The 12,121-nt window shown below is 44.0% G+C and overlaps 1 long non-coding RNA gene across 45 annotated transcripts in view; it reads left to right on the forward strand.

Annotated features, from left to right (window-relative positions):
* LOC307181360 overlaps positions 1 to 12,121 on the forward strand; it is a 968,012-nt gene that overhangs the window by 511,194 nt on the left and 444,697 nt on the right. For 42 of the 45 annotated variants that reach the window (XR_013826546.1, XR_013826547.1, XR_013826567.1 and 39 more), the window contains one exon: positions 4,513 to 4,594. The exons of the other annotated variants lie outside the window; for them this stretch is intronic. This is a non-coding gene — a long non-coding RNA (uncharacterized lncRNA). The remainder of the gene's footprint in view (positions 1 to 4,512; positions 4,595 to 12,121) is intronic. 45 annotated transcript variants of the gene reach the window in all.

A 12,121-nucleotide genomic window follows, 5' to 3' on the forward strand; every position in this document is an offset into this window, starting at 1 on the left:
GACCATAAGTGGAAGTGCCCTTGGCTCTGTTGCTTTGTTTTTTAGATGTTTCAGGAAACACCATACACTTCTCCCGAGTGCCTCTTGGCAATTTACATCCCGCCCATCAGCATAACAAGGCTCCCAGTTCTCCATGGCCTGTCCTGCCTTTCTGGATTTTACACTTTTTTCAGATGGCCCTTTTGACCGGGGGGAAGTGAGACTTCATTGTAGTGCAGATTTCCTTTGCAAGCTTGCTTGGTTGGCCAAAAAGGGCGTATGCGTTTTTTCCTGAATATATTCAGGAAAAAACGCATACGCCCTTTTTGGCCAAGTGCATCATTGTGGACGTTCTGCCTCTTTTCCTATGCTTTCAATGCAATTCCAGTCTACCTCCTGAAATCGGTTTCCTGCAATTCTGCCCCGCTTTCAAGTCCTCTTCGCAGCCTTACTTCAGTCTATTTTTGGACGATAGCTGTCATTTATAACTCTGCAGGTTTGTGAATTACAGTGCCCCTGAGCTCCTTTCTTCAACTCGCTTTCTTTTGAGCTGGCCGCAACACCGCAGGATGGCTTCAGGCCCTAATCTGGTTCCGGTACGGCACGCTGAGCCTTTGGTTATTTCCTCTTCCTGGTGGGAAATGAGAGTTAAATTTGCCCGTCCAGACACCTCCAGCTAGCCTCTCATTGGTTCTCGCTATTCCTGTTCATCTTCCACAGAAATTGCAAACTGGGCCAAACAGGAGGTTAAATGGACTGATTGTCCAAGTGGGGAGAGTGTTAGTAAAGCGTCTGGAATGTTGCACCCGAGTACCAGGGGAGGAAAACTGAGATATATTTGAACACGTCTCCCGATCACATGGTTGATCATACTCTAGGTTCCACATGCATGTTTTAGCTGAAGGAAGAATACCTTAAACCTGGGTAGTTGAAACCCGTGGAATGGATACCATGCAATATGACTTCAAAGGGTATTCATTTGCTCACCGAACCTCTCCAATCCTATCACTGCTGCGTTTATGCCCCTGTACACATGCTTGATTCTCTTTCGGAGACATAGCAATCCATAGGTTTTAAGATACTTACAAGTCAGGTACATTCTTACGCGTTTAATATGCAGTGTTGAGTCCATTTCGTTGAGCAAGGAGTAGCTCTTGTCTATTCCATATTTGACTTAAGGAACTTTATCTGTGCTCATTTCAATCTCTGGTTTTATGCAGCACCCCAACTCACCTTTACCCTTAAGCAAGAATAAGTTGTTTTTCTAAATTTGAGACCCTGTTCTGTTCTGTAATTCAGTTCCTGTGTAGCCAAGTTTCCATTCCGTGTATTACTGATATCTTATGATGTTTCTTTTTCTGTGTGACTTATTTCAGTTAGAATCATCATACCTGAATCCACTCATTGTGCTGCTAAGGGCCTGATGACATAGATTTCATTGCTGAGTGATATTGCTTTGTAAGTGAATACCACAACTTCTTTATCCATTTTTCACTTTCTGCGATGTTGAACTTGTACTGTAAACGAGGTTCTTGTAAACAGAGCCGTTCCAAACTTTGGGGTGGCTGTGTCTTTTTGATTTTAATTTCCCTAAGCTATAGGACCATAAGTGGAAGTGCCCTAGGCTCTGTTGTTTTGTTTTTTAGATGTTTCAGGAAACACCATACACTTCTCCCAAGTGTCTGTTGGCAATTTACATCCCGCCCATCAGCATAACAAGGCTCCCAGTTCTCCATGGCCTGTTGCCTTTCTGGATTTTACACTTTTTTCAGATGGCCCTTTTGACCGGGGGGAAGTGAGACTTCATTGTAGTGCAGATTTCCTTTGCAAGCTTGCTTGGTTGGCCAAAAAGGGCGTATGCGTTTTTTCCTGAATATATTCAGGAAAAAACGCATACGCCCTTTTTGGCCAAGTGCATCATTGTGGACGTTCTGCCTCTTTTCCTATGCTTTCAATGCAATTCCAGTCTACCTCCTGAAATCGGTTTCCTGCAATTCTGCCCCGCTTTCAAGTCCTCTTGGCAGCCTTACTTCAGTGTATTTTTGGACGATAGCTGTCATTTATAACTCTGCAGGTTTGTGAATTACAGTGCCCCTGAGCTCCTTTCTTCAACTCGCTTTCTTGTGACCTGGCCGCAACACCGCAGGATGGCTTCAGGCCCTAATCTGGTTCCGGCCCGGCATGCTGAGCCTTTGGTTAATTCCTCTTCCTGGTGGGAAATGAGAGTTAAATTTGCCCGTCCAGACACCTCCAGCTAGCCTCTCATTGGTTCTCGCTATTCCTGTTCGTCTTCCGCAGAAATTGCAAACTGGGCCAAACAGGAGGTTAAAGGGACTGACTCTCCAAGTGGGGAGAGTGTTAGTAAAGCGTCTGGAATGTTGCACCCGAGTACCAGGGGAGGAAAACTGAGACATATTTGAACACGTCTCCCGATCACATGGTTGATCATACTCTAGGTTCCACATGCATGTTTTAGCTGAAGGAAGAATACCTTAAACCTGGGTAGTTGAAACCCGTGGAATGGGTACCATGCAATATGACTTCAAAGGGTCTTCATTTGCTCACCGAACCTCTCCAATCCTATCACTGCTGCGTTTATGCCCCTGTACACATGCTTGATTCTCTTTCAGAGACATAGCAATCCATAGGTTTTAAGATACTTACTAGTCAGGTACATTCTTAGGCGTTTAATATGGGGTGTTGAGTCCATTTCGTTGAGCAAGGAGTAGCTCTTGTCTATTCCATATTTGGCTTAAGGAACTTTATCTGTGCTCATTTCAATCTCTGGTTTTATGCAGCACCCCAACTCACCTTTACCCTTAAACAAGAATAAGTTGGTTTTCTAAATTTGGGACCCTGTTCTGTTCTATAATTCAGTTCCTGTGTAGCCAAGTTTACATTCCGTGTATTACTGATATCTTATGATGTTTCTTTTTCTGTGTGACTTATTTCAGTTAGAATCATCATACCTGAATCCACTCATTGTGCTGCTAAGGGCCTGATGACACAGATTTCATTGCTGAGTGATATTGCTTTGTAAGTAAATACCACAACTTCTTTATCCATTTTTCACTTTCTGCGATGTTGAACTTGTACTGTAAACGAGGTTCTTGTAAACAGAGCCGTTCCAAACTTTGGGGTGGCTGTGTCTTTTTGATTTTAATTTCCCTAAGCTATAGGACCATAAGTGGAAGTGCCCTTGGCTCTGTTGCTTTGTTTTTTAGATGTTTCAGGAAACACCATACACTTCTCCCGAGTGCCTCTTGGCAATTTACATCCCGCCCATCAGCATAACAAGGCTCCCAGTTCTCCATGGCCTGTCCTGCCTTTCTGGATTTTACACTTTTTTCAGATGGCCCTTTTGACCGGGGGGAAGTGAGACTTCATTGTAGTGCAGATTTCCTTTGCAAGCTTGCTTGGTTGGCCAAAAAGGGCGTATGCGTTTTTTCCTGAATATATTCAGGAAAAAACGCATACGCCCTTTTTGGCCAAGTGCATCATTGTGGACGTTCTGCCTCTTTTCCTATGCTTTCAATGCAATTCCAGTCTACCTCCTGAAATCGGTTTCCTGCAATTCTGCCCCGCTTTCAAGTCCTCTTCGCAGCCTTACTTCAGTCTATTTTTGGACGATAGCTGTCATTTATAACTCTGCAGGTTTGTGAATTACAGTGCCCCTGAGCTCCTTTCTTCAACTTGCTTTCTTGTGACCTGGCCGCAACACCGCAGGATGGCTTCAGGTCCTAATCTTGTTCCGGCACGGCACGATGAGCCTTTGGTTATTTCCTCCTCCTGGTGGGAAATGAGAGTTAAATTTGCCTGTCCAGACACCTCCAGCTAGTCTCTCATTGGTTCTCGCTATTCCTGTTCATCTTCCGCAGAAATTGCAAACTGGGCCAAACAGTCGGTTAAAGGCGCTGACTCTCCAAGTGGGGAGAGTGTTAGTAAAGCGTCTGGAATGTTGCACCCGAGTACCAGGGGAGGAAAACTGAGACATATTTGAACACGTCTCCCATTCACATGGTTGATCATACTTGGGTTCCACATGTATGTTTTAGCTGAAGGAAGAATACCTTAAACCTGGGTAGTTGAAACCCGTGGAATGGGTACCATGCAATATGACTTCAAAGGGTCTTCATTTGCTCACCGAACCTCTCCAATCCTATCACTGCTGCGTTTATGCCCCTGTACACATGCTTGATTCTCTTTCGGAGACATAGCAATCCATAGGTTTTAAGATACTTACTAGTCAGGTACATTCTTAGGCGTTTAATATGGGGTGTTGAGTCCATTTCGTTGAGCAAGGAGTAGCTCTTGTCTATTCCATATTTGGCTTAAGGAACTTTATCTGTGCTCATTTCAATCTCTGGTTTTATGCAGCACCCCAACTCACCTTTACCCTTAAGCAAGCATAAGTTGGTTTTCTAAATTTGAGACCCTGTTCTGTTCTGTAATTCAGTTCCTGTGTAGCCAAGTTTACATTCCGTGTATTACTGATATCTTATGATGTTTCTATTTCTGTGTGACTTACTTCAGATAGAATCATCATACCTGAATCCACTCACTGTGCTTCTAAGGGCCTGATGACACAGATTTCATTGCTGAGTGATATTGCTTTGTAAGTAAATACCACAACTTCTTTATCCATTTTTCACTTTCTGCGATGTTGAACTTGTACTGTAAACGAGGTTCTTGTAAACAGAGCCGTTCCAAACTTTGGGGTGGCTGTGTCTTTTTGATTTTAATTTCCCTAAGCTATAGGACCATAAGTGGAAGTGCCCTAGTTTCTGTTGCTTTGTTTTTTAGATGTTTCAGGAAACACCATACACTTCTCCCGAGTGGTTGTTGGCAATTTACATCCCGCCCATCAGCATAACAAGGCTCCCAGTTCTCCATGGCCTGTCCTGCCTTTCTGGATTTTACACTTTTTTCAGATGGCCCTTTTGACCGGGGGGAAGTGAGACTTCATTGTAGTGCAGATTTCCTTTGCAAGCTTGCTTGGTTGGCCAAAAAGGGCGTATGCGTTTTTTCCTGAATATATTCAGGGAAAAACGCATACGCCCTTTTTGGCCAAGTGCATCATTGTGGACGTTCTGCCTCTTTTCCTATGCTTTCAATGCAATTCCAGTCTACCTCCTGAAATCGGTTTCCTGCAATTCTGCCCCGCTTTCAAGTCCTCTTGGCAGCCTTACTTCAGTCTATTTTTGGACGATAGCTGTCATTTATAACTCTGCAGGTTTGTGAATTACAGTGCCCCTGAGCTCCTTTCTTCAACTAGCTTTCTTGTGACCTGGCCGCAACACCGCAGGATGGCTTCAGGCCCTAATCTGGTTCCGGTACGGCACGCTGAGCCTTTGGTTATTTCCTCTTCCTGGTGGGAAATGAGAGTTAAATTTGCCCGTCCAGACACCTCCAGCTAGCCTCTCATTGGTTCTCGCTATTCCTGTTCATCTTCCACAGAAATTGCAAACTGGGCCAAACAGGAGGTTAAATGGACTGACTGTCCAAGTGGGGAGAGTGTTAGTAAAGCGTCTGGAATGTTGCACCCGAGTACCAGGGGAGGAAAACTGAGACATATTTGAACACGTCTCCCGATCACATGGTTGATCATACTCTAGGTTCCACATGCATGTTTTAGCTGAAGGAAGAATACCTTAAACCTGGGTAGTTGAAACCCGTGGAATGGGTACCATGCAATATGACTTCAAAGGGTCTTCATTTGCTCACCGAACCTCTCCAATCCTATCACTGCTGCGTTTATGCCCCTGTACACATGCTTGATTCTCTTTCGGAGACATAGCAATCCATAGGTTTTAAGATACTTACAAGTCAGGTACATTCTTAGGCGTTTAATATGCGGTGTTGAGTCCATTTCGTTGAGCAAGGAGTAGCTCTTGTCTATTCCATATTTGACTTAAGGAACTTTATCTGTGCTCATTTCAATCTCTGGTTTTATGCGGCACCGCAACTCACCTTTACCCTTAAGCAAGAATAAGTTGTTTTTCTAAATTTGAGACCCTGTTCTGTTCTGTAATTCAGTTCCTGTGTAGCCAAGTTTCCATTCCGTGTATTACTGATATCTTATGATGTTTCTTTTTCTGTGTGACTTATTTCAGTTAGAATCATCATACCTGAATCCACTCATTGTGCTGCTAAGGGCCTGATGACATAGATTTCATTGCTGAGTGATATTGCTTTGTAAGTGAATACCACAACTTCTTTATCCATTTTTCACTTTCTGCGATGTTGAACTTGTACTGTAAACGAGGTTCTTGTAAACAGAGCCGTTCCAAACTTTGGGGTGGCTGTGTCTTTTTGATTTTAATTTCCCTAAGCTATAGGACCATAAGTGGAAGTGCCCTAGGCTCTGTTGTTTTGTTTTTTAGATGTTTCAGGAAACACCATACACTTCTCCCAAGTGTCTGTTGGCAATTTATATCCCGCCCATCAGCATAACAAGGCTCCCAGTTCTCAATGGCCTGTTGCCTTTCTGGATTTTACACTTTTTTCAGATGGCCCTTTTGACCGGGGGGAAGTGAGACTTCATTGTAGTGCAGATTTCCTTTGCAAGCTTGCTTGGTTGGCCAAAAAGGGCGTATGCGTTTTTTCCTGAATATATTCAGGAAAAAACGCATACGCCCTTTTTGGCCAAGTGCATCATTGTGGACGGTCTGCCTCTTTTCCTATGCTTTCAATGCAATTCCAGTCTACCTCCTGAAATCGGTTTCCTGCAATTCTGCCCCGCTTTCAAGTCCTCTTGGCAGCCTTACTTCAGTCTATTTTTGGACGATAGCTGTCATTTATAACTCTGCAGTTTTGTGAATTACAGTGCCCCTGAGCTCCTTTCTTCAACTCGCTTTCTTGTGACCTGGCCGCAACACCGCAGAATGGCTTCAGGCCCTAATCTGGTTCCGGCCCGGCATGCTGAGCCTTTGGTTAATTCCTCTTCCTGCTAGGAAATGAGAGTTAAATTTGCCCGTCCAGACACCTCCAGCTAGCCTCTCATTGGTTCTCGCTATTCCTGTTCGTCTTCCGCAGAAATTGCAAACTGGGCCAAACAGGAGGTTAAAGGGACTGACTCTCCAAGTGGGGAGAGTGTTAGTAAAGCGTCTGGAATGTTGCACCCGAGTACCAGGGGAGGAAAACTGAGACATATTTGAACACGTCTCCCGATCACATGGTTGATCATACTCTAGGTTCCACATGCATGTTTTAGCTGAAGGAAGAATACCTTAAACCTGGGTAGTTGAAACCCGTGGAATGGGTACCATGCAATATGACTTCAAAGGGTCTTCATTTGCTCACCGAACCTCTCCAATCCTATCACTGCTGCGTTTATGCCCCTGTACACATGCTTGATTCTCTTTCGGAGACATAGCAATCCATAGGTTTTAAGATACTTACAAGTCAGGTACATTCTTAGGCGTTTAATATGCGGTGTTGAGTCCATTTCGTTGAGCAAGGAGTAGCTCTTGTCTATTCCATATTTGGCTTAAGTAACTTTATCTGTGCTCATTTCAATCTCTGGTTTTATGCAGCACCCCAACTCACCTTTACCCTTAAGCAAGAATAAGTTGTTTTTCTAAATTTGAGACCCTGTTCTGTTCTGTAATTCAGTTCCTGTGTAGCCAAGTTTCCATTCCGTGTATTACTGATATCTTATGATGTTTCTTTTTCTGTGTGACTTATTTCAGTTAGAATCATCATACCTGAATCCACTCATTGTGCTGCTAAGGGCCTGATGACATAGATTTCATTGCTGAGTGATATTGCTTTGTAAGTGAATACCACAACTTCTTTATCCATTTTTCACTTTCTGCGATGTTGAACTTGTACTGTAAACGAGGTTCTTGTAAACAGAGCCGTTCCAAACTTTGGGGTGGCTGTGTCTTTTTGATTTTAATTTCCCTAAGCTATAGGACCATAAGTGGAAGTGCCCTTGGCTCTGTTGCTTTGTTTTTTAGATGTTTCAGGAAACACCATACACTTCTCCCGAGTGCCTCTTGGCAATTTACATCCCGCCCATCAGCATAACAAGGCTCCCAGTTCTCCATGGCCTGTCCTGCCTTTCTGGATTTTACACTTTTTTCAGATGGCCCTTTTGACCGGGGGGAAGTGCGACTTCATTGTAGTGCAGATTTCCTTTGCAAGCTTGCTTGGTTGGCCAAAAAGGGCGTATGCGTTTTTTCCTGAATATATTCAGGAAAAAACGCATACGCCCTTTTTGGCCAAGTGCATCATTGTGGACGTTCTGCCTCTTTTCCTATGCTTTCAATGCAATTCCAGTCTACCTCCTGAAATCGGTTTCCTGCAATTCTGCCCCGCTTTCAAGTCCTCTTCGCAGCCTTACTTCAGTCTATTTTTGGACGATAGCTGTCATTTATAACTCTGCATGTTTGTGAATTACAGTGCCCCTGAGCTCCTTTCTTCAACTTGCTTTCTTGTGACCTGGCCGCAACACCGCAGGATGGCTTCAGGTCCTAATCTGGTTCCGGCACGGCACGCTGAGCCTTTGGTTATTTCCTCTTCCTGGTGGGAAATGAGAGTTAAATTTGCCTGTCCAGACACCTCCAGCTAGTCTCTCATTGGTTCTCGCTATTCCTGTTCATGTTCCGCAGAAATTGCAAACTGGGCCAAACAGGCGGTTAAAGGCGCTGACTCTCCAAGTGGGGAGAGTGTTAGTAAAGCGTCTGGAATGTTGCACCCGAGTACCAGGGGAGGAAAACTGAGACATATTTGAACACGTCTCCCATTCACATGGTTGATCATACTTGGGTTCCACATGCATGTTTTAGCTGAAGGAAGAATACCTTAAACCTGGAGAGTTAAGACCCGTGTAATGGGTACCATGCAATATGACTTCAAAGGGTCTTCATTTGCTCACCGAACCTCTCCAATCCTATCACTGCTGCGTTTATGCCCCTGTACACATGCTTGATTCTCTTTCGGAGACATAGCAATCCATAGGTTTTAAGATACTTACTAGTCAGGTACATTCTTAGGCGTTTAATATGCGGTGTTGAGTCCATTTCGTTGAGCAAGGAGTAGCTCTTGTCTATTCCATATTTGACTTAAGGAACTTTATCTGTGCTCATTTCAATCTCTGGTTTTATGCAGCACCCCAACTCACCTTTACCCTTAAGCAAGCATAAGTTGGTTTTCTAAATTTGAGACCCTGTTCTGTTCTGTAATTCAGTTCCTGTGTAGCCAAGTTTACATTCCGTGTATTACTGATATCTTATGATGTTTCTATTTCTGTGTGACTTACTTCAGATAGAATCATCATACCTGAATCCACTCATTGTGCTGCTAAGGGCCTGATGACACAGATTTCATTGCTGAGTGATATTGCTTTGTAAGTAAATACCACAACTTCTTTATCCATTTTTCACTTTCTGCGATGTTGAACTTGTACTGTAAACGAGGTTCTTGTAAACAGAGCCGTTCCAAACTTTGGGGTGGCTGTGTCTTTTTGATTTTAATTTCCCTAAGCTATAGGACCATAAGTGGAAGTGCCCTAGTTTCTGTTGCTTTGTTTTTTAGATGTTTCAGGAAACACCATACACTTCTCCCGAGTGGTTGTTGGCAATTTACATCCCGCCCATCAGCATAACAAGGCTCCCAGTTCTCCATGGCCTGTCCTGCCTTTCTGGATTTTACACTTTTTTCAGATGGCCCTTTTGACCGGGGGGAAGTGAGACTTCATTGTAGTGCAGATTTCCTTTGCAAGCTTGCTTGGTTGGCCAAAAAGGGCGTATGCGATTTTTCCTGAATATATTCAGGGAAAAACGCATACGCCCTTTTTGGCCAAGTGCATCATTGTGGACGTTCTGCCTCTTTTCCTATGCTTTCAATGCAATTCCAGTCTACCTCCTGAAATCGGTTTCCTGCAATTCTGCCCCGTTTTCAAGTCCTCTTGGCAGCCTTACTTCAGTCTATTTTTGGACGATAGCTGTCATTTATAACTCTGCAGGTTTGTGAATTACAGTGCCCCTGAGCTCCTTTCTTCAACTTGCTTTCTTGTGACCTGGCCGCAACACCGCAGGATGGCTTCAGGCCCTAATCTGGTTCCGGTACGGCACGCTGAGCCTTTGGTTATTTCCTCTTCCTGGTGGGAAATGAGAGTTAAATTTGCCCGTCCAGACACCTCCAGCTAGCCTCTCATTGGTTCTCGCTATTCCTGTTCATCTTCCACAGAAATTGCAAACTGGGCCAAACAGGAGGTTAAATGGACTGACTGTCCAAGTGGGGAGAGTGTTAGTAAAGCGTCTGGAATGTTGCACCCGAGTACCAGGGGAGGAAAACTGAGACATATTTGAACACGTCTCCCGATCACATGGTTGATCATACTCTAGGTTCCACATGCATGTTTTAGCTGAAGGAAGAATACCTTAAACCTGGGTAGTTGAAACCCGTGGAATGGGTACCATGCAATATGACTTCAAAGGGTCTTCATTTGCTCACCGAACCTCTCCAATCCTATCACTGCTGCGTTTATGCCCCTGTACACATGCTTGATTCTCTTTCGGAGACATAGCAATCCATAGGTTTTAAGATACTTACTAGTCAGGTACATTCTTAGGCGTTTAATATGGGGTGTTGAGTCCATTTCGTTGAGCAAGGAGTAGCTCTTGTCTATTCCATATTTGGCTTAAGGAACTTTATCTGTGCTCATTTCAATCTCTGGTTTTATGCAGCACCCCAACTCACCTTTACCCTTAAACAAGCATAAGTTGGTTTTCTAAATTTGAGACCCTGTTCTGTTCTGTAATTCAGTTCCTGTGTAGCCAAGTTTACATTCCGTGTATTACTGATATCTTATGATGTTTCTATTTCTGTGTGACTTACTTCAGATAGAATCATCATACCTGAATCCACTCATTGTGCTGCTAAGGGCCTGATGACACAGATTTCATTGCTGAGTGATATTGCTTTGTAAGTAAATACCACAACTTCTTTATCCATTTTTCACTTTCTGCGATGTTGAACTTGTACTGTAAACGAGGTTCTTGTAAACAGAGCCGTTCCAAACTTTGGGGTGGCTGTGTCTTTTTGATTTTAATTTCCCTAAGCTATAGGACCATAAGTGGAAGTGCCCTAGTTTCTGTTGCTTTGTTTTTTAGATGTTTCAGGAAACACCATACACTTCTCCCGAGTGGTTGTTGGCAATTTACATCCCGCCCATCAGCATAACAAGGCTCCCAGTTCTCCATGGCCTGTCCTGCCTTTCTGGATTTTACACTTTTTTCAGATGGCCCTTTTGACCGGGGGGAAGTGAGACTTCATTGTAGTGCAGATTTCCTTTGCAAGCTTGCTTGGTTGGCCAAAAAGGGCGTATGCGTTTTTTCCTGAGGAAAAAACGCATACGCCCTTTTTGGCCAAGTGCATCATTGTGGACGTTCTGCCTCTTTTCCTATGCTTTCAATGCAATTCCAGTCTACCTCCTGAAATCGGTTTCCTGCAATTCTGCCCCGCTTTCAAGTCCTCTTGGCAGCCTTACTTCAGTCTATTTTTGGACGATAGCTGTCATTTATAACTCTGCAGGTTTGTGAATTACAGTGCCCCTGAGCTCCTTTCTTCAACTCGCTTTCTTGTGACCTGGCCGCAACACCGCAGGATGGCTTCAGGCCCTAATCTGGTTCCGGTACGGCATGCTGAGCCTTTGGTTATTTCCTCTTCCTGGTGGGAAATGAGAGTTAAATTTGCCCGTCCAGACACCTCCAGCTAGCCTCTCATTGGTTCTCGCTATTCCTGTTCATCTTCCACAGAAATTGCAAACTGGGCCAAACAGGAGGTTAAATGGACTGACTGTCCAAGTGGGGAGAGTGTTAGTAAAGCGTCTGGAATGTTGCACCCGAGTACCAGGGGAGGAAAACTGAGACATATTTGAACACGTCTCCCAATCACATGGTTGATCATACTCTAGGTTCCACATGCATGTTTTAGCTGAAGGAAGAATACCTTAAACCTGGGTAGTTGAAACCCGTGGAATGGGTACCATGCAATATGACTTCAAAGGGTCTTCATTTGCTCACCGAACCTCTCCAATCCTATCACTGCTGCGTTTATGCCCCTGTACACATGCTTGATTCTCTTTCGGAGACATAGCAATCCATAGGTTTTAAGATACTTACAAGTCAGGTAC

This window comes from Stenella coeruleoalba (assembly GCF_951394435.1).
Source record: "Stenella coeruleoalba genome assembly, contig: scaffold_118, whole genome shotgun sequence".
Classification (NCBI taxonomy): domain Eukaryota; kingdom Metazoa; phylum Chordata; class Mammalia; order Artiodactyla; family Delphinidae; genus Stenella; species Stenella coeruleoalba.